Here is a 21,425-nt window from a genome sequence, read left to right as displayed (position 1 = left end):
CATGCTCCACTAAGTGCTTTATTGGGCTTATCTCATTTACTCCTCCCCTCAAACTTATGCAGTAGGTATAGTTATCATTCCAGTTTACAGATGTGGAAACTGATACCAGGATCAGACCTTGAAAGTGGCAGGTCTCAGAGGAGAAGCAGACCTTTATATTTAATGACTCACTGTCTTATACTGCTTGGCACAAAGCAGACCCTCTGAAGATGGGGTTGTTGGGCTGCTTTTGTATTTGTTTTTATTTTAATTATTTATTTATTTATATATTTGGGAGAGAGCACAGAGGGAGAGGGAGAAACAGACTTCCCACTGAGCAGGGAGCCTGATGCAGGGCTCAATCCCAGGATGCTGGGATTATGACCTGAGCGGAGGGCAGACATTTAACGGACTGAGCCATCCTCGGGAACCCCTGGGCTGCTCTTTTAATAAATAGCTAAATGAATACATTATCCTTCTCTCCCCTTTGTGCCATTGCCTGAGACACCCATTCTCTGCCCCAAGACTTCTCTACTGATTTTCTTAGCCTCCTCTGAGGAGGCTAAGATGTTAGTTTCTTCTACCCCCAGAAATGTACCATATTGCAGCCTTCCCTCAGTAGGACAAAACCCAGCCCTGACCAGCCCAGTCCCCAGCTGAGTTCCTTGGCCAAGAACAGAGCAGAGAGAGATCCTTTCACAACTGAGGCTTGCCAACAGAGCACTCCCGCTGAGCCAGGGCCTCTTGCCAAGCAACTTTCCCTGCCCCTCTGATATGCAGATGTGTGTAAGAATTCTGCACATCTGCATAGGGAGCATCCAAAAGCTGTGACTTGGCTGAAAAGAAGGAAAATGTGAGTGTCAACTCTGGAGGAATGGCTCCTCCAAAGGGGCCGCGCAGGGGAGGACAGCAGATCAGGGCTCAGAGCATTCATCACAGAGTCGAAGGAGGGTGGAGAAACAGCAGCACCCAGCCCAACTTGCACCTCTCATAGGAAGGCTGATGCACTTTCAGAAGCATGGGGAGCACTGGCTCATGCAAGTGATCCCCCTACAGATGTCCCCACCTTGTGAGCTCACACTCTACTTAATTTGTGTCACATTAGCCTCTCATAAGTAAGGAAAGAGAAACATGGCATCAGAGGCAGTGGTAAGAGCCCCGGAAGAGGACTCAGACACTTTTCCACCAAACATTCCTGCAACCAACATGTATGAAACACCGATGCTGAGCCTGGCCCAGGGGGACAGAGATGAATCGGACTCAGTCAGAACCCTCAAGAAGGTGCCACCATCCAAAGGGGCTGACAGGCAGGAAACGGGACAGTATAGAGGAAAAGTGCAGAAAGCTTTGTGGGGATGCCGGGTTGGTTAAGGTTAAAGAGGGCATGTCAGGGACCACTTCTGAGAAGAGATGATGTCTGAGTGAATCTTGAAGACATGTGACAACTGCCCAAGTGAGGAACTTACTCTGCATTGACACCATCAGGGCACTGCTGAGTAGATAGGTAGGTGCTCACACACCTGTGTACACACACCTTCTGACACAGTTTTCTTCTACAGTTTCCGGGTAACACTCTATGTCTCCTCTATACTCCAAGATCTTCCTTCCCTAGGGGTGTTTTCTGTTTCCTGAAAAGCTTTGGCAAAAGCTTCCTCAGAATCAACTACTTTGCCCATGTTACCTTAAAAGCTTTATTCTCTCTTACCAAGTGGCATGTGAAGCCGCAGAAAAAAGGAATTCAGCTCACCTTTACTCTTGATGTTCGGAGGCTAATCCCGATGGAGTCTTGTGCTGGCGACAAAGGAAAAGCAGGCTTCTGGCTGGAGGGAGTGAGGATTCGGCTCAAGGAAAGGCTGACTAGGTGAAAGAGATTGCCTTCAATCTCTGCAAGGAGTATCTGAGGGCAGAACAAGAATTAATGCAAGAACGGGAGAAGGCAGACTGCTCCACATGTGAGGCTATTTGTCCAAATCAGTGCTGTCCACGAGTGGGATTGACTGCTTTGAGAAGTAGTGAGCTCCCCATGCCTGCTAGTATAGGAGGGGACTAGATCACAGCTTATTGGCTGGGGAGGAGATTGTAGCAGAGCCTCAAACTCTAGGTGAGAGGTCACATCTTTTTGCCTTGCTCTACCATCTTCACCTGGGAATTGACTTAGCACAGAAGGGCTGCTTAAGTGCTAAGAGTACAGGGATTTGCATTTCCAAGGTTATGAAGAAAGATGTGTAGTAAGTATGTGTATAGGCATCCAAGATGTGAAAGATGTGATTATTTGCAGAACCTAATCTCATGCCTCCCTATCCTTGTTGAACTGAATATTGCAAAAATATTCTCATTCGTATTTGGAATGGTATGTTTCTAAGCAATCATCATTCTGAATACTCATTCCAGCCAGGAGACGACCTGAATATTGAATAGAATAAAAATGTATATATTAGATTACTTATTCAAATGCCTATCTGGCAGTTTGGATAGAATTAAGCAACAGTCCAATCTGGCTGTTGTTTTATGCATGGGATGTCAAAGCTAAACAGCCCTTAGAGAACATTCTCTCATTCTTTCTCTGCACACAGCCTCACCATCCTGCCTTGTTCACAGATGGGGAAATAGGCTGAGAGAGGGGAACATACAGCATGGAAATGAGAGACCTGGGACCAGTAGCTACCATTTAGTGACCAAGCAAGGTAATATTTTCCCCTTGGGACAAAGGAGGCAGCTGAGGCTCAGTGGGGTTAATCGGCCTGTACAGAGTCACACGGCTAGTCAGAGACAGAGTTGCCTACATCCCAGGCCACTGTCTTTTTGCATTACCTCACTGGGTCCCAAATATGGCCAGAGAAAGAGCATGTTCCTCCTTTCATGCGACCTACAGACTCTCGGCCAGGCTATAAAACCTTAGGAAGTGATGATGTTATCCCTGATCTATAGTTGGGGAAATTTTGCTGAATATTTGGAAATACGTTTTCGGTCTCCCACAAACCAGGAGGTCTACCACACCACTGTTCTCCCCTGCATGCTTTGAAGGCTCGGTATGACACACAGGGCAAGAACGTGTTGTTCTGCAATTACAATCACAAAAAGCCATAACCCACATTTGCCTTTCAAAATGAACCCAAGTAATCCTCTTAAAGGAATACGCTCACTGTGAAGCTTGCACAGATATGTCACCCCTTGAAGACTTCCCTAGCTCTCCAGACCCCAGGCCCCAGGGCACTTTTCTCACAGTATTGTCACCGTCTGTGGGATGTTCTCCCTGACTAAACCATGAGTACTTGAAAGCCAGGAACCACCTGTGATTGTTTTCTGTATTTCCAGCATGGGGCCTGGTGCCCCACAGGTGTTTGGGAAGGTTTGCTGAGCAAATGGATGGATATTTGAGCAGTATCACTGCAGGATAAGAACTAGAGAGGAAGGGACTCTACCCTCCCCAACCAACCTAGAGTTCATTAATCTGTGGATAACAAAGAGACTCTGGCAAGCCCTCCAACTGAACATAGTATTTCCAGCCCCACTAACAGTGACTGAAACCGAGAAGCAAACCTCGGAGCTTCCTGGGGTTCTGCCAGTGTCAGGGAAGAAGAGAGCAGCATCTGAAGCACATGTTTCCACTCAAACTTGAATCTCACTTCATCTCACCAGACAGTTCTGGAATCACAGCTTCAGCATGCTCTCCCGTATCACCCCTGCCACCCTGCCCCTCGAGGTCCCCAGAGCTCCAGCCTCTGCAGGGAGCCTTCCTCAGTCAGGCAGCCCACCGGGATGTCTCCACACCAGCTCCTCTTTCTCATCTCAGCACCCTTCCTCTCCTGCTCCTCCAGTGCTTATGGTCAGTTTGTGGGTGGTGTGTGGGGAGAGACAGTGTGGTCAATGTACAGAACACACACTCTGGCTCAGAGGACGGGTCCAAATCTCAGCCAGACAAGTGAGTAACTGCAGGTCCTTGAGACATTTACTTAACTACTCTGAGGCAGTCAGATGGAGGTTAAAATTTCCTTCTCGGGGTTTTTGGGAGGTAACGCGGGGGGCCCTGGTATTGGAGGGCCTTCTCTGCAAAGTTAGGGACAATGTTTATCCTATGGATGATGGGGCACCACCACAGGTCTTCTTGTCTGCAAATCACATGGTCAAATCTGCCTTTTACAGAGAATAGTCTGACAATGGCACAGAGATTGGATTGGAGAAGAGGCACTAGAGAAGAGAAGCCAGGCAGGAGACCTTGGAGGGCTGGCTGGTCAGGGGTTGAAGGAAGCAAGTAGCAAGCGGAGCTAGGGGCAGGAAGCAAGTAGCACGAGGAGCTAGGGGCAGAGGCGAGTGTGGAGTTGCAGATGATAATGGCCTACACAAAGGAAGTGATAAGAGAGAACAAGAGGAGGTAATGTTTAGGGGCTCTGACTCTGGGCCAGGAATTATCCTTGCACTTGATAGGGATTATTTCATTGAATCTTGTTAGCAACCCAAGATTTTTACTCCTCATTTTACAGATGAGGAAACGGACATTAAGACATTAAGTAAATTGCCCAGGGTGGCATAGTAAATAAGAAAACTGGGATTCAAGTCCAGACAGTTTGATTCAAGAGCCCAAATGCTTACTCACTGGACTAGCTCACAATTCAGGTAGAGATTAGAGAGGAACCACTTAGAAGGTGAAACTGGCAGGACTTGAGAGATTGGCTGGAGTAAGAAAGAGGGTAGAGCATAGAATGACTCTCAGGGTTCTTTCCTAAGGTCCACAGCTCCTGCAAGGCAAAGCCAGGTTAACCCAACTTTATGTAATTCCGAAGCATTTTCTTTTTTCACAGCATCAGAACATTTCATCTGAGAGCTTGATATCCTTGGGATACGGTAGAGATCGGTACTTTCCCCCAGATTTCACAATTCCTTTATTTAAACCCTTATACCATGACTAGCTTTCCTTAAGATGTTAAGGGTGTATATTTCTTATCAATTACAAAAAGTTGACAAGAAAATGCATTTGTTGGGACAGGATTAGAGAAATTTGCTTCTTTGGTGCCAAACCAAATGCAAAGGAAGATTCCAAGATTTGTGCCTTTCCCATGCCTCTCCCAAGACTCAACCTCTTTGCCAGGCTGGACACCGGGGAAGGTGCTAGGTAACAACCCCGGCTTGGGCATCTCACAAACAAGGTGTGAAATGGTCATGTAGGCAGGCATTCAAAGGACTACAGAAGGGGTTTGAAAGAAGAGGGAATGTGCCCTCCACATAGGAAGAGCTGCTATGTCTAGGTCTTGGCATGGGGCAGAAGCCAGGCCATGTGATCTTGGGCACATTCCTTAACTGAGCTTCCTTCTCCTCAGAATAGTCATCTAATCAATCCCATGGTGATCTACTTGTTCTTGTCGTATAATCAAGGACCTGGAATTCTGGATTGGGATGCAAGGTCTAGAGCCTCCGCTGTCCCCTGGGGTGGAACAGGTTAGGTATACAGACTGCAGAACTTGATCCTGAAGGTGAGATCCAGTACCTGAGTTGACATGAAAACGAAGGACAGGCAGAGTCGGACCTGAATCCGATGTGAAAGTGCTGGGTAGAGAGGCAAGTCCAGGTGCGAGGCGAGAAGGCACACTTGAGTCCAGTGGCCATGGGTTGCAGTGGAGGGTGGGGCTGGGGCCAGGGCCTGGAGATCATCTTGAGTGTTCCTGGAAGCTTGATGGGACATTCACAGTCACTTCCCTGGTGTGTGGAGGGCTTTGTTCAGAGTACTGAGCGGCCCTGGTACTAGAAGGAGAATGAAGTGACATGAAACATGTGGAGAACCTAGCAGCCGGGCCCCAAAGTTAACCCTCAGTGAAGGTTAATCACGAACTAGCTTTCCCTTTCCATCAGACTTCCATGTGCTGGGTCCTATGGTGGGCATGGAGAGGAGTGAGGAAAATGCAGGCCTTATCCTGCAGAGAAGCCCCGGCATCTGGAGACGCAGCCCCCCGAATAGCATGTCCCCACTGAAGGCCCTCAGTGGCATAATCGGGTGGTGGGGGGAGGGGAGGCAAGGTGTAGGACAGGGCGAGAGGACAGTAATCCAACTCAAGGGCTCCAGGAAGGTCCTCTGGAAGAAATAATGGCGAAGGTGGAGGTTGAAGGTTAAGAAACAGTTAACCAGGCAAATATTGGTGGAGAAAAACATTCTGGGAAGAGGCAGAGCTTCAACAGCAATGTAAAACACCATGGTGTGCTCTGTAAAGTGGGATGTGAGGAGATGCCAGAGAGAATGCTGGCGGGGAAGCAGGGCTGTGCTGAATCTGGAGACTTAGGAACCTGGACTCCATCCTGAAGGTGATGGGAGGCTACTGAAAGGTTTCGAGCAAGAGAGTAACCTGGCCAGCTTTTTGTGCTCTAAATGGATTGTTCACAATGGTGGGGGAGAGTATATTGGAGAGGGCTAGCTGGAGGCCAGGTGAAATCTTTGGTTTGATGTTTCTGAGTCAAAGGTCAGTTATGCTTTGGCGAAATTAATTAGAAGACTCAGAGATTACAACAAAGGCTGCTGTGTCTAAAGCTGGATGTGAAATGTTAACATCTGTACTCCTCTATACAATGAGCTCAAACCCCATTCCCTGTGTATAAAAGGTGATGTGAGGGGACATAATGCCTTTAAGGGCCCTTCCAGCTTGAATGCTTCAGGACTCAATAATTCTATTTCTCTTCTTCGGGTATGAAATGCATGTTTATGTCACTGACCCCCTAGCAGAACATAAGCTTTGGATTCTGCCTTCCTTGTGTCAGAGTGTGTCTGCCCTGAAAGCTTGCCATTACCTGTGTGCCTTACCTATTCTTGTGGAAGTTTCTGTATTTATCACATGGTTGGTAGTGTCGGGATCTGTGCCAAGATCAAGGCTCATCCTATGACTAACATCAGGACTCAGTATGTGACCAACAATTGCCACTCCATCTATGGTTTTAAGGCTAAGAAAATGGTCCAGTTGAGGTCTTTGAATTCAGGCCTTTGGGTTTATTACCATAGTGTCTACTCCACGTAGCCGACCTGCCAAACTGGGCAAAAGTGTTCTGGCATTCGAACCCTTTAGTTAGAAAGGGCACATGTATTCGAGGACTTCTGGTCCTGGGTGCCCGATTCTATATACCTAGAGGCTGGAAGAAAAACACATACTCCAGATCCCCCCAACCTTCACAGCTTCACTCTAAGACAACACTAATTTGCATATTGGAATTGCCTGGTTCATGACAGAGAGCTCCTTGAGAGAGGGAGATCCCCCTGACTCATCAGTCTGCATGAATTTCTTATCCCTGACCATTTTAATTGAGGAATGGCCTTGTTGCGGGTACTGTGGTCAGTAGCAGAGATACAGACATGAACTAGGTACACACAACCTGTGCCCTCATGCAGGTTCCTAATTCTCAAGTGGTAAGAACATAGGTGCTATGATGGGACAAAAGGAGTACAGGGTGCTCATGGAATAGAGAGTGAGGGTCTTAACCAAAGGTGGGATCAGAGAAAGTATTTTTGAGGAATAGATATTTAAGTTGAGGCCTGAAAAGTAACTAATAATTGACCAAAGGAAGGGTATCAGGGTGGGGGAAAGCTTGTGTAAAGACCTGGAAATAAAAGAAAGTCAGCCCACTGAAGGAACCACAGGAAGGCTAGTTTGAGCCTCCTGTGGATGTGTTCTATATGTTCCACTGCAGTGGTGGTCACATGAATCTACACATGTGATAAAATTCAGTATGGAACTGAATATCTAAATACACACACCCAGAGATGAGTGCATGTAAAAGTGGTGAAATATGCTTAAGGTGAGTGGATTATATCAATCTTAGTTTTCTGGGTGTGATATTGTACTACAGTATGCAAGATGTTACCCCTGGGGTAAACTGTGTGAGGAGCTCACGAGATCTCTCTGGATCATTTCTTACAACTGTATGTGACTCTACAATGACCTCAAAATGAAAAGTTAAGAAGAGGAAGGAGGAGAACCAGGTGGCAACCAATTTGGTTGCAGCAGAGAATGCAGGAATATGTAGCCTAAGCCGAACCCAGAGAGTTGGTAGAGCACAGACTATACAGGATTAAAATTGTGTGGTACTTTGTGTGGAGCTAGAGGAGAAGCCTCAGAAGGTTTTATTCAAGCAGTGGCAGCATCAGATTGGCATTTGGGCAAGATCACAATAGTTTGGAGAATGCATTGGGAAGGGGTAAGATTAAGAGCAGAGAAATAAAAATTAAACTAGAATACAGTGGAGGAGAGAGGACATGAGACAATTTGGGAGATATTTATGGGGTCAGAATCAGTAGGATTTGATGACTGAGAGGTGAGAAAACAGGAGGAATCAAGAAGCACTCAGGTTTGTAACCTGGTCGTGGTGGATGATCTTCCTTACTAAAATGCAGCATGTCTGAGAAGAAATGGGCTTGGGAGAAAGGTTTGAAGAGATGGGTTTGAATATTTGAGATGCCATTCAGTTCTCCAAGTGCAGGTGGCTAGTAAGCGCATGTGTTGGGAGCTCCAGAGAGAAGTCTGCACTAAGTCTGTGAGCATACAGAATAAGAAGGCCAGAATTCTGAGGGAGACTTGACAGCTAAAATGTGGGTCAAAGAGGAGGAGCCTACCACATCGACTGAGAATTATTAAAGAGGTAGGAAGGAAATCAAGACTACTGAAGTCAAAGGGAGAAGATGTTTCTGGGAGAAGGCCAGGTCAACAGTGTGAATGCTGCTGAGACCAGATGAAGGAATGTGCCCTTGAACTCGGTAGGTCATTGGTTACTTTGGAGAGCTTCTAACCAGTAGAAGCATAGGCCAGGCTGCTGTGGGGCTGAGGAGTGAACGGGAGGTGAGTGAATGCTGAAAAGTGTAGACTGCACTTTCCTTCAGAAAGTTCTGCTTGTAAAGAGAAGGAAGTAACTAAAGGTGAGGCAGAGATGAGTGAAGGCTCTGAGGAGGCTATTGTCCTGCTTTGGGGTTGGGACAGACTTGAGCATATATAAGCACAGCGAGGAAGGGACCCTCCAAGAGGGAGAGGTTGCGGATCCAGGACAGAGCCTAGGGCCTGGCCTGGGGCAGGTGCTTGCTCTGTGAACACCCAAGTATTTTCAGAAGCAACACTTTCTGAAGGGGGCGAGTTCCTGTGGATACAGTCCCCGGGTTCTGTCGCACCCCACTAACTATTCTAAAAATGTTTCTGTACTTCCTCTTTCAGCAACAGCTGGGCCATTAAGAACTGCACAAAAACCACCTTTTCAAACTCCCTAAAGGAGGCTCAGTTTCAGGTCTGCGCCAAGGTGCTTCCTCTCTGAAGGGCCTGAGTGGCTGAACTGACCCTCCCACAGCAGCACCCAACACTGACTCCCAGCAGGAGGGCAGAGCCCCCCACACAGCAGCAAATAGAAAAGTTTCCACTGCGGCTTCTTGCCCACCACGTTCGGGGTACCACCCACTCAGGGAATCAGCAGGGCCGGGCAGAAGGCATACTCTCTGACTCAGGAGTTCTTATCCGCTCTGAAAAGGCAATATGGCTGACTAGATATCTCAAACAACGTGAAAGGGTGTGCCGAGAGGCAATCATCTCATTACCTTGAGTCTGAGCACCCCCTTCAATCTCAGCCATTCCCCCTGACTAACTGCCACTAACTTGGGCAAGGTGCTGTTCTTTCTTATTTATACAATGGATAGCAGTTCATGGGGGTGTTGTGAAGAAGAAAATGAGAGAACATAAATAAAAGAAGTAGGCATATGTTAGATTCTTAATAAGTCCACATTTTTTTTTTTTTTTTTTTTTTTTGCCTGCTTGCCAGGAGCCAAAATTTCCTTTCTCCTAGCAAGTGGCCAAGTCTTGAGTCTAAGGGCCAAATCTGAAGAAAAGAGTGTCTCAGGAAGGAAGCACCTCAAGATGATACCATCTGTCCCTTGGGCAGGTTTCTGTTCTTTTGTTTTACAGATTCTGCTGCAGAAGAGTTTTGGATTTAATACATGAGACAAAAATGTAGACTAAATGAGAAGTCGAGGGTGGGGAGAGTTTGTGAGAGAAATGTTCTTCATGTTATAAAAAGGATCCTTTGCTTTATCACAAAGTTTCTTTAAATATGTGCTCCCCTGGTGCAATTAAGCATTTGTTTACAGATCATTAATTATCTGGCAGAGAGGCTTGGCTGGAAGGAATATGGCCGAGAGACACAGCTGGAGAGTTGGGAGCTCATGCCAAGTGAGAATCCATTAGAACCAGATATAGTAAAGCTCAGAAATCATGGTGTAAATCAGAGACGAAAAGGAAGTCAACTTCCAAGAGTGGAGTACACAGGCACTCCGAGACCTCTAGCTAGGCTGGAGGGGCAGGAGGTGGGCCATTCACCAAATCAGGGCAGGAAGGAGAACGGTCAGGAAGAGATCTGTGTAGGGAGAGAAAGGAGGGTCTAGTTCAATTCAGAACATTTTATGTAAGAGGTATCTGTGGGATATCAAGGTGGAGAAGAAAGTCTGGAAGGCAGATCGGTATCAGCACAGAGCTGCCACCGTGATTACATGTTTGTAGTAACCCCCCCCCCCCCATTCTAAACAGCTCACACTTTTCTGCCTCTGCACACACTGGGCTCTCTAGTACAAATGGTGTCCCCTCTCCCTAACCCCCTACCCCCTGAGCTTCTGGCCAATCCTTCAGGTACCAGTTCTCACTATCCTTTCCGAGAAGCCTTCCCTGTCTTCCTCAAGCAGACAAAGGCTATCCATCTCCCAGCAAACTGCCTCCACTTCCACAGACCTCCATCAACCCTGAGCCTCACAAGAAGTCTTCCTGGTTTAATCAAAATTACATTATTGAATAAATGCACCATGCTCAGCTCAATGAACACAATCCGTGTCATTCCACTTCTGTTGTAATCACTGCATATGCTCCTTTGCATATCTCCCCAGGTGTATTAGTTTCCTAGGGCTGTTGAAAAAAAAAAGTACCACAAACTGGGTGGCTTAAAACAACAGATACTTATTCCCTCATTCTTCTGAAGGCTGGAAGTCCAAAAGCGAGGTGTCAGCAGAGCCAAGCTCCCTCTTTCTTTGCCTCACCCTAGCTTCTGGTGGTGGCCATCTATCCTTGGCATTCCTTAGCTTACAGCTGCATCATCCCATCTCTGCGTCTGCAGGCATGTGGCCTTATCCCTATGCATCTCTGCCTTCACCGGACCTTGTTCTCTTCTTACAAAGTGATCAGTCATATTGAATCAGGGCCCGCCCTAATGGTCTCATATTAACTTGATTACACCCATAGACCCCCTATTTCCACAGATACTGCAGTTTGGGACGTTAGCATAGCTTTTGGAGGGACACAGTTCAATCCGTAGCACCCATGAAAAAATTATTTTCCGCAGGGGAAGGAACATTTCTTGTCTGTCTTTATCCCAATACTTGGCACAAGGTTTGGCATGGCGAAGGTGGCCTAGGAAATGTTTTTTGAGTGAGTGACTATAGACCTGTGCTTTGAAAATCAGATGTTTTTAATGTTTTGTATACACCGGTGTCCACTGTGAACAAAGATCTGGGCTAAATACTTTCTGTTTGCTCTCTCATTTAATTGTACCAAATATCTTGAGGGGTGAATCTCCCAGCCTTACAGGTCAGGAAACCAAACTTCGAAGAAGTCAAATGACTTGCTCAGGTGTGTACAGCTAATGCGCTGTGCAGCTGGGATTTGAACTCAGGTTCATCTGATTTCAAAGCTCAGATCACTCCACTATGTTCTGCTGCCTTTTCTTTCACCCCGTTTTCAGTTAAGCCTCTTTGGGAGTCAACACTGCTTCAGCTATGCTCAGGGCAACCCCTCTAGAACAGGCTGGGATCATGCTTTGGATTGTGTGTTAGAGAATCCACAGCAGCTCTTGGTGGGGGTGTGGGAATAGAAGATAGTCAGAGGAGCACCATGGGAATGGCAGCAGGACTGGAGAGACACAGGTAAGGGGAGAGAGTTGGGAGGTTTCTATGGGAGGTCACTATGCCCTCCCCAACCAGGAGAGGCTTCTTCTTGATGCAAAACCTTGAACATGATGAGTTATGCTTCTCTAGGACTAGGTAAGCTGATGCTATGGGCACAGATAAGATCACCTTCCACTGAAGCCTATGCCCTGTAATCAAGAGAAAGCATGGGAATGTTAGGCAGAGGAAAGGCCCGCCAGGACCTGGGTTCCAGGAATGACTTGGTCAAAGACAAACTCTCGGGCTGTGGGTAATCATTGTCCTTCTGTCCTCAGTTTCATCATTTCTAGAATGAGAGCTTTGGTCTATAAGTTCTCTGAAGTCACTATTCTTGGTTTCCTGCTTCTATAGAATCTGTTTCCGTTTTATAACTCTATTTTAAGGTGTTTATTACATTGCCAAGAAAAGGAAAAAAAAAGAAAGAACCTTCAGGATGAAATTTCTCCATGCCAAGGAAAAAGATTTTTTTTTTTCTCTTCCCTTTTTTGCATGCAAAGCTCTGCTCTGTTTCTTCTGTGTCTGTCTTTTCGTTCTGATAACCCTCACAAGTCTTCTCAATGGCAACAAGAGCTCTCTGGTATGGCCCTTCCTTTTCTTAATACCAGAGATTAAGTATTTGCTCAAAAAGTTAAAGCCATGCCGACAGAGCTTATCTGGCCCCTATGCTGGCTTCTCCATTGTATGTTTTTGCTGTGACCCGTCCAAACAGAGTGATGGAAGAGAAAAGGGTGTAGAGGTCCAGATTTCTTAGCTAGGGGCAGTTTTACAGCCCCTTTGCCAAGTTTAAGCACAGTGATTTCATTTCCTACTCTCTTTTCTGCCTCTTGAAAGCGGGCAGCCCCTAAGTGAACATTTCCGGGCAGATTCTTTTTTCCATGGACATCAGGCTCCCCAGGTGGAAAAATGCACCTTGCTGTTTGTGCAGTTGAGGTCTGCCTCCACCTGGGGAGCAGTAAGAGTCGGGGGGATAGAGTTTTGAGCACTTCATCTTTAAAGGTCATAGGGGTAGAAATGGGTTGACTTGGGAAAAGAATGTTCCTCTTGCCAAGAGTCCCTGTCCCATCTGTCTCCTAAGCTGATGAGTCTGACTGCCAGAGGACCAGAGTTCTTCCCCTGGTGACTTGGAGTTATTGGTAACTGTTTGCATATTCTAATGGAAAATTTTAATTTGTCAATTTAACGTATATGTCTTGTTCCCTAAGGAACTAGGGGATAGGATTTGGATTTTCCATCCAAGTACCCCTTATTCTACCCAAACCACGCACAGTTGGTGCTATCATATGTATCAGCTAGCAGAAAGAAGGATACAAACCCTCACGTTCTGCATGGAGCTGGTGATGAAGACTGACATATCTATCAAATGGCAAGTTGTATATCAGGGACCATTGGAGGCAACAAAATAGCAGAGTGGGAAGTTCATACCAGATTTGAATCCAGGGTGTGATTTCGGCCCTCATTTTTCCTTTCTGAACCTCAGTTGATGTATCTATAGAAAGAGGATTAGAATTATTTTCCAAGGTTATTATGAGGATTGTAAGTGAAGCATGTAGCATTACTGGGGACAGCGTAGGGAGCTCAATAAAATTCAGTCCTTTTCTTTGGCTCTTCCTCTTTTTTACATATATGATCTTATTTGCTTCTTTCAACAGTCCTAATAGGTAAGTTTTGTTTCCCATTTTATAGATAAAGCTCTGTCTGTCTAGTTCGCTATTGTATCCCACGTATTAAGTGAAGTTTCTGAATATAAGCCCTCAGCAAATAGTTCATTAGTAAATGAATGAATGAATGAATGAACAAAGGAATGAATGAATGAATGAATGAAGCAGTTTTACAGGAGTTAAGAATCTTGCCCAAATTTTCACAGCAAGTGTCCCAGATGAGTTAAGACATAAGGCAGGGCATCACAGAAAAATTCATACAAGAAGACAAAAAAAGAACCCAGAAATGGGAACAGAAAGGCATAACATAATTCATCCTTTTTTATGATTGAGAACACTGTGTTTCACAATTCCAGAGTCGTGTTTTAAATATACAAAATCTGAACATAATTTTAAAAGCAGACAGTAAAACCCCAAGCTCAGCTTAAGTCCCAAAACTTCATAAAAGTACAGATCTCACTAAGGTCCCAGCTTTGAAAGAAGACATATTGCCCCAGCATGGGCCATGAAGGGATGGTGGATGCCACTCTGCGGTAATACTGCCCAGTCTTTGGAGGAGTGGGTATGTTTCTTGATCCAAAAATAGCTGGCTTCTGGGGATCCATTCATGTCAATATCCTGTGACCTCCTAAAAGGAAGAAGCAGTAGAGTCTGTCTCAGAAGAAGGGAATGAAAAGACAGCTCATAGTTTGGGGGACCTACTATGGACGAGGCATTGTGCCTGGCAGGCAGTTGCCATGCATAGTCTATTAGAGCCTGTGACAGCCTTATAAAATTCTGTTTGACAGTGGAAAAACTGGAGAGTCAGACATTTGCCCGAGGTCCCAAAAGACCTTGGTGATAGAATATTAATTGAACCCAAATCTGAGTTCCAAGCCTATGCACTTTTATTATTTATTATTTTATTATTGCCTCCTCACTTCTTCAGGGCCATGTTACCTTTCCAGAATGGGTCCCAGAGCCAGGAGCAGAGCTCCTGTGATCAGTGGTCAGAAGCTATCTGATGGCCCAGCAGTGTGGCAGGACATGTTAGCAGGTAGAGGTGGGATCCTGTGTGACCTACTGTACCTAGCAGCTGAGTTAATTCTCTCCCTAACCATTTCATCTAGAGTCTCATAAGCCTCTGTGTGTCTTGCTCCTGTCCATTCCCTGTTTTAGATAAAATGTCTCTCCCTTAGTGGATTATCGTTCCTTCTTTGCTTCTTGCCATTTTTCCCCATGATAATAAGGGTATGCCTGATAATAAAAAAGGGAAGGTAGGGTTTTGATATTGTGTGCTCCAACTCACCTACCTCCAGCACAAAAAGAACATGATAAAGAACTATCAACAGAAAATGTGTTGTTTATTGTATATATGAGCCATTTTTCCATAATATAAAAACTCAGAGGTCAATGACTTTTTTTTTCTGATTAGCATAATAGGTGACCTTATTGTGGTACTCAATAAAGAAACTGGTTTTGAGTAAATAAAGGAAATCCTTCTTTATACAATGGATTGAATCTAGTACACTCTCACCTACAGCAACATAGAATGAAAATATCACTGAAATCCAGGGTGCTTTTTGAGATATTGCCAGCCGGGGTCTCACCTGCACCAGACAATCCCTAGACTGGACATCCCTAGAAAATCAACAAGTGGTCCTTTGAGTATGGGTGCTCCATTATCTCCCCATGCTAGCTAAAAGGACACAGATCATCGTCACTGAGGCAAGAGTCAGACTCGGGGGAAACAGAATTGAAGTGGAAGTCTCTGGGTGGAGCTCTAGAGTCAAGCAGCCTGAGTCACAAATCCTGGCTCCACCGTTTACTTCTGTGTGACCTTGGGCAAGTACTTATGCAACAAGTATTTGTTTAGGGTCTCCCATGGGCCAGGCTAGGTGCTAGGATACAAGAGTGAAGAAAACAGTGTCTCTTCTCTAGTGGAGTTTTTGGTCTACTAGCAGAGACAGACAATAATAGAATAAATATGTATTACATATTTCACTAAACCCCATGAGGAAAAATATAAGGAACTGTGAAAATATGTAAAAGAGACCTGAGCTAGTCTGCGGAGAGCGATGGGAAGAACAAGTCAGGGAGGACTTTTCTGAGGAAGTGACATTTCAACTGAAAAATGACAGAATGAGTTAAACTGAAAAGCAAAACCAGAGGTAGCTTCTAAAACCAATGGGTTCCTAACTGAAATCCATCATTGAGGCAGGTTACATTCTTCCAAGGTGAGCCAACTTCTTTGTTTCTTTTTCAAAACCAATTCAAATATTGTTCCCTTGTGATAATCTCTTCTATTCATAAACTTCTTTTGGTCTTTGACCATTGGGAATGTTTGCTTAGTGTTGCTTTTGCGGAGTATGTACCCCGGGTAAAACATCAGGATTCAGGTCATCTGTGTGACCAGCTCCTGTGTGTGCCCCACATGAGGTCATAATGTAGCTGAGATCTAAGTGGTTGAACTTGACCATTATCTGCAATCTGAACATCAAGCCAAGATGCAAATTCCCAGGGCTTTCAATTGCTACAAATGCTTCTGCATTTTTCATTTTATGTAATGCATACACATTTTTATTTATTCTAAGAAAATACTTCACAAACTCAGTTTGAGAGAATGCATGGCTCCAAACAAAATCTCCTGGAAGTGTGCGCTGCAAGTTTGGGCAAGGCCCTGAGCCTCAGAGACTTGAAGGTGTGAGATCTGAGCTTCTGTGTTGGCCAACCATGCCCACAGGCTCTAGTGGAAAGGGCGTGCACTGGGATGGAAGCATGGTGGGGCACTCACTGGGTAATTACCAGCATTGTTCAACTCATTATATTCAATCTGATACAAGAAATGTTCATTGGGCACATGACTCTCAGAATGGAGATAAGAGCTCTCAGAATAAATAACAATAACACATGACAAAAACAACAACTATCGTTTATTGAGGACTCACTACTATGTGTCAGGCACTCTGCCAAATGCTTTGCATAGACATTTAAATTTACATATCTCATTTAATCCTCATAACAACCCTATGAAGCAGTATTAATATTCCCTTGGAGAAAATGAGGTTTGGAGAGATTCAGAAACGTGTCCATAACCACACAGTGAGGATAGGCTTTACTTTTTGGCCAGGCTTTGCATCCAGGGCCTACGACTATAATACCCTGACTTGTTTTCACACTGGTATATCGTTTTTCAGATGAAGAAATTATTATTCCTCAGAGAGGTTGCATAGACACTTCAGAGCCCTGTACATTTTCCCTGAAAATAATATCTACACCTTGTTGAGCAGTTTCTATGCGACTGGCATGTCACCTTAAAATTTTCCAACTCAGAAGTACTCAACCTTGTCCGATGTTAGAATAATCTGGGAATTTAAAAAAAATAAAATAAAAATTAAGTCCCTAACCCCCAACCAATTCAATCAAGATCTTGGGGGATTAGGAGCTGGAAACAGGTTATTTTTTTAAGTTTCCCAGATGATCCTGATGTACAGAGAGGGTGAAAAACTCTTGCCCCGATTCTCACAATACCTTCTGAGGATAGCCTCATTTTCCAGATAAGAAAACCGAGGCTCAGGGAAGGTGAACTGCCTTGCCCAAAGTCACAGCAAAGAGAGGGCAAAGGTGGGGATTTAACCCCTGGGCCGATTCCAAAGCCTCTTCTCCTTCGGCCCTCCACGCTGTCACCTACATGACAAATTGACATTCCCTCTAACTCTAGGCAGTGTTCACTGGCTTTTGTGTTTGTCCTCAGCAGCAACTCCTCTCTTTCCTTCCTTCCCCTTCTTTACGGCCACTCTCTTCCGCGGCCCCAAACCCACAACCAGATCCAGCCAGACTTCATGATCGGTTGTTCACGTGGATGCACTGGCTTGATGCCCCTGCTTTGGGGTAAGAGTTCCCAGCTGAAGATAATGCCTGCCATGGGCCTCCCAGCCAGTCCAGTTCTTTGACTCTACCCGAGAAGACAGTGGCCCTAGATGACAGCCCAGCAAATTACTTTTCTGGGGGTCAGGAGTGGGAATTTTAAAGCAGAGACTTTAAAAGTCAAATTAAATATCACAGGAAAAAAGAAAAGGCAAAATCATGAAAAAAATGTGGTCAATCATTAGTGGAGAGGTTGCAAAGACACGCTCCAATTGCTTTTAAAATTCACAGAACCCAGGTCTCCTTAAAATAGTTTTGCAAAGTACACTGAGAATTCCATGCAGTAATATGAAACATAAGGCCTGCTGCTGCCACTGAACATGCTTCAGCTGGCTAAACTGAAGGAGCTTGACTTAACCCAAGGCTCTGCAAAACGCAACAGGAAGGCACAATGGAGACGCGGTTGCAAAGCTGCCCCAGATGTGTACGCTTTCTGCTCCATTAAAATGACTTGGATGAAAGGCAAAGTACATTTGGCCCCAGAAAGAGGGAGTTGAGGAGGGGCAGGCACAGGACATCTAGCCTCATCAGAGGCCTTCCACTCCCCAGTCTTGCCTCCCCCCAATCCTTCCCCCACACTGCTTCTAAAGCAAACTGTCTTTAACGCAAATGGGACTGCAGCTCTCCACAGCTGATAGAGCCAAACTGCTTTGCTCCAAGTCTCCATTTTCCCAACTCTGTCATGGGGTTAATCATACCCCTTCAAGGGTGTGGTGTGAAATTAATTGAGATGTATATGCATGGTGCTTGGCGTGGATGGGTTAGAGTAACCTTTGGAGAAAAAGTAGATACCACAATTTTCATCACCGAAACCAGGTGATGGAGAGATGGGTGAAGGAAGTGCGATGTCTGAGCAGAAGATAGTTAAGATCCTAAGGAGACAGGATCCCAAGTTTTCCATATTTGAACAACTGACATAAGACCTAGTGTGACAGCTACAAGGTGGAAGATTTTGCCTCCATGTCCATGGATCCACAGTCAGTAGTGTCCCAAAGTTAAGGGGTGGTAGTAAACTTCCTGGCATTAGAATTGTGTAAGAGGCACAGGGACAATCGTTAGAGTGGGGTAGTCGAGAGGGGATTCAGCTGTGATTTAGTTGAATCAGACATTTTAACCACCTGTTTAAATTTGAAATCTATACTTTTGATCTGCCTTTGCTTGCTCATCAATGGATCAGCCCCCGTCTTGGGTTTCTGCCATGTGTAAAGTCCCGGGCTACTGCCTCCAAGTCAAAGAGGTAGTTTGACTCCATTTTCGCCAGGGTAGAGGAAGTACTTAGTAGCTTCTCCATGGAACTGTGTTTATTTATTTATTTGAGAGAGATTGAAAGAAAGAGCATGAGACGGGGGCGGGGGGGGGGGGGGGATCAAAGGGAGAAGGAGACTCCCTGCTGAGCAGGGAGCCCAATGTGGAACTCTGGACTTGATCCCGGGACTCCATGATCATGACCTGAGCGGAAGGCAGTCTGAGCCTCCCAGGCACCCGTGTATGGAGCTGTGTTTAAAGACTGACTGTGCAGGTCACATGGGAAGCAGAAACACGGGATGTCTTTCTGTTGCCCTTAGGCTGTCCAGCGGTGTCTCCGTGAGCATCCCGTACCTGTTGTTCCTCTCTGGGATCGGTGCACCTACATGCAAAATGTATTTGAGTCTGTTTATTCTGCTGGCACCCATGTCAATTTGTTCTTTTCTTCTTTCTGGGTTCTTGGGACATGCAACTACCTCCTTGTAAGAATTATTTATGGTGACTTTGATGGGGAATTTGCTTGAGCTGAGGATACAGTGACATTTAACATGTTCACAAATCTGTCGCAAAAGGAGCAGAGCCAGTCCCCACCCTTTGGTCACTGGGAATGAGAAAGAGTTGGATTCAGCTACAACTCAGAGAAAAGGGGGCAGATTTTCAGAAAAGCCATGCAGGAGGTTTGCTATTCACGCTCTGTGTCTTTAACATGTTTGTTTTATAAGCATAAATATGCCAGGAACCAGTGATGCTGAGGTTACTTAGATTTTGACCCCTCTCAAGGAGCTTACTCTAAGGAACAAAGAAAAAAGGTACTGGACAAAATAGGAGACAAGGACCGCCTGTGCTTGAGGAGGGCTAGTGGTTGGGGAAGGCTTCACAAAGCAGGTGACATTGGAGGTGGTCTTCAGGGGAAGCTGATGTCAGCATGTGCTCTAGGAGGAAGAACTTCACAGAAAGAGGACAGAAGCATAAAGGCTTGGGATCTGATAGAGCATGCTACCTTGGGAAATGACAAATAGTTTAATGCATCTGGCATGTACTATGTCCAGAAAGGTGGTAAGAAAGATGAGACTGATGGTGTACTTGGTGGTCACCTTCATTTAGATGGTAGAGGATATTGGCCATGGTACTAGAAATTATTTTGCAAACACAGTTGGAGCTACATGGACTTTCATTAAATATGGCCAACTCTGCATGAACCATCTTGTGAATTATCAGAAGTCTTGCTATACATTACTTCCCCTGGACAAACACAGGAATGTATTCTTAAGATAAAAACTCATTTAAGATTAGTCCAAAGAAATCATAATCACGAAGGTAAATCTTCTGGAACAACTCAGTGTGGCACCTCTTTTTTTCCCCAAGTGTGTGAGGCAATCAGACCAACAACTGCATCAGGAAACTCGTGGTCATATCTGGCTACAACCACATATATACCACGGGCTTAAGGGAACGTAATCTGACCTATGCATTTGGATCAGGGAGGTGTATGTTTATGGGGTTTGCCTGTATAACATTATTCCTGAATCACAATGAAAGAATTTGCGGGTTTTGGCTTATCTACCTCATCATTAGTGGAGCTGAACTGAAATGCGAGTACAGTGCTTTTTAAAAAATAATATGTAAGACCTTCTGATCATAAAGTAATAGTTATTGTGGAAAAATAGTTAAATATAAATATATGAATGCAAAACACAAATGAAAACAAAATCACTCACCACTATGAAATATTTTTGTGCATTTATCTTTTTCTTACAGCTTGAATTCAATGAAATGATTTTTTAAAAAAATATAACATTAATTAAGTCTGCCACCCCCAACAAATATTCCTCTATGAGAACACTTTTCTCACAATAATATAATTACTTACTTACACATTTTTAATACTCCTGGATGGGACTGCAAGGGTTTTGAGGAGAGGGAAGGTGTTACTCATTTAGTAACCTAATTTTGGCCCAGGTGTCCAAAACCAAGACTTCGTTTCTGATAACACTATCAAACACTGCTAGGAATCTAGGTGGTTTGTCCATTCTGTTCATCCCTCTGTGACTAGCGCCTAGCCAGAATCTGGCATATATATAGCGCTTACCCAAACAATATTTGGTTGCTTGAACACAAGAATGAATTACTGGATAGCTGGATGAATGAGGATTTCTATTTATTATTCTTCTCAACCCAAAATTTTAGTCCCTACCAGGTGCCAGGTCTGGGGCGGGGAATTGGGGATAAAAGTACCCAAATTTGGTATAAAAGCCCACCCTCTTGGAGGCATCCCTGTGAGAGTGCTGGCCCCCTCTGATGTGGAATGTGGTTCCTGTGAGCAGAGCCCAGTCAGCCCCTTTTTAGTTGTTCAGGTCTTGTCTGGGGCATCCAAGGGCCTCCACACTCTCTTCTGCCTACGATCCTGCGGACAGCAAAGACTGGTATTCCACGGAGTTCCATTCCTGAACTCAAGGCATTCCAAAATGCCCAGCTAATCCTGGGGTTGCCTCCCTCAGAGTACACCTCCACTCCCTCCTTCTTTCCAACTGGTCCCAGCTCTAAGAAAGGCATGCGGTGGACGTGCCTCAGTGGAGAAAGACTACAGGGCAGAGGGGCGCCCCCTGCTCCCTCTGGCTGAGAGCTGCCCTCGACCAACCCTCCACCACCTCAGCCAGCTGGTCCAACTGGAAATCCCAGACAAGCCCCAGTTCTGGTCAGAACTA

General features: G+C 45.2%; 1 protein-coding gene across 2 annotated transcripts in view; it reads left to right on the top strand.

Annotated features, from left to right (window-relative positions):
* AGBL4 (AGBL carboxypeptidase 4) overlaps positions 1-21,425 on the top strand; it is a 1,588,908-nt gene that overhangs the window by 1,334,170 nt on the left and 233,313 nt on the right. The window lies entirely within an intron of this gene.

This window comes from Mustela lutreola, chromosome 10, assembly GCF_030435805.1.
Source record: "Mustela lutreola isolate mMusLut2 chromosome 10, mMusLut2.pri, whole genome shotgun sequence".
Lineage (NCBI taxonomy): Eukaryota > Metazoa > Chordata > Mammalia > Carnivora > Mustelidae > Mustela > Mustela lutreola.
This window is presented reverse-complemented; position numbering and strand designations above follow the sequence as displayed.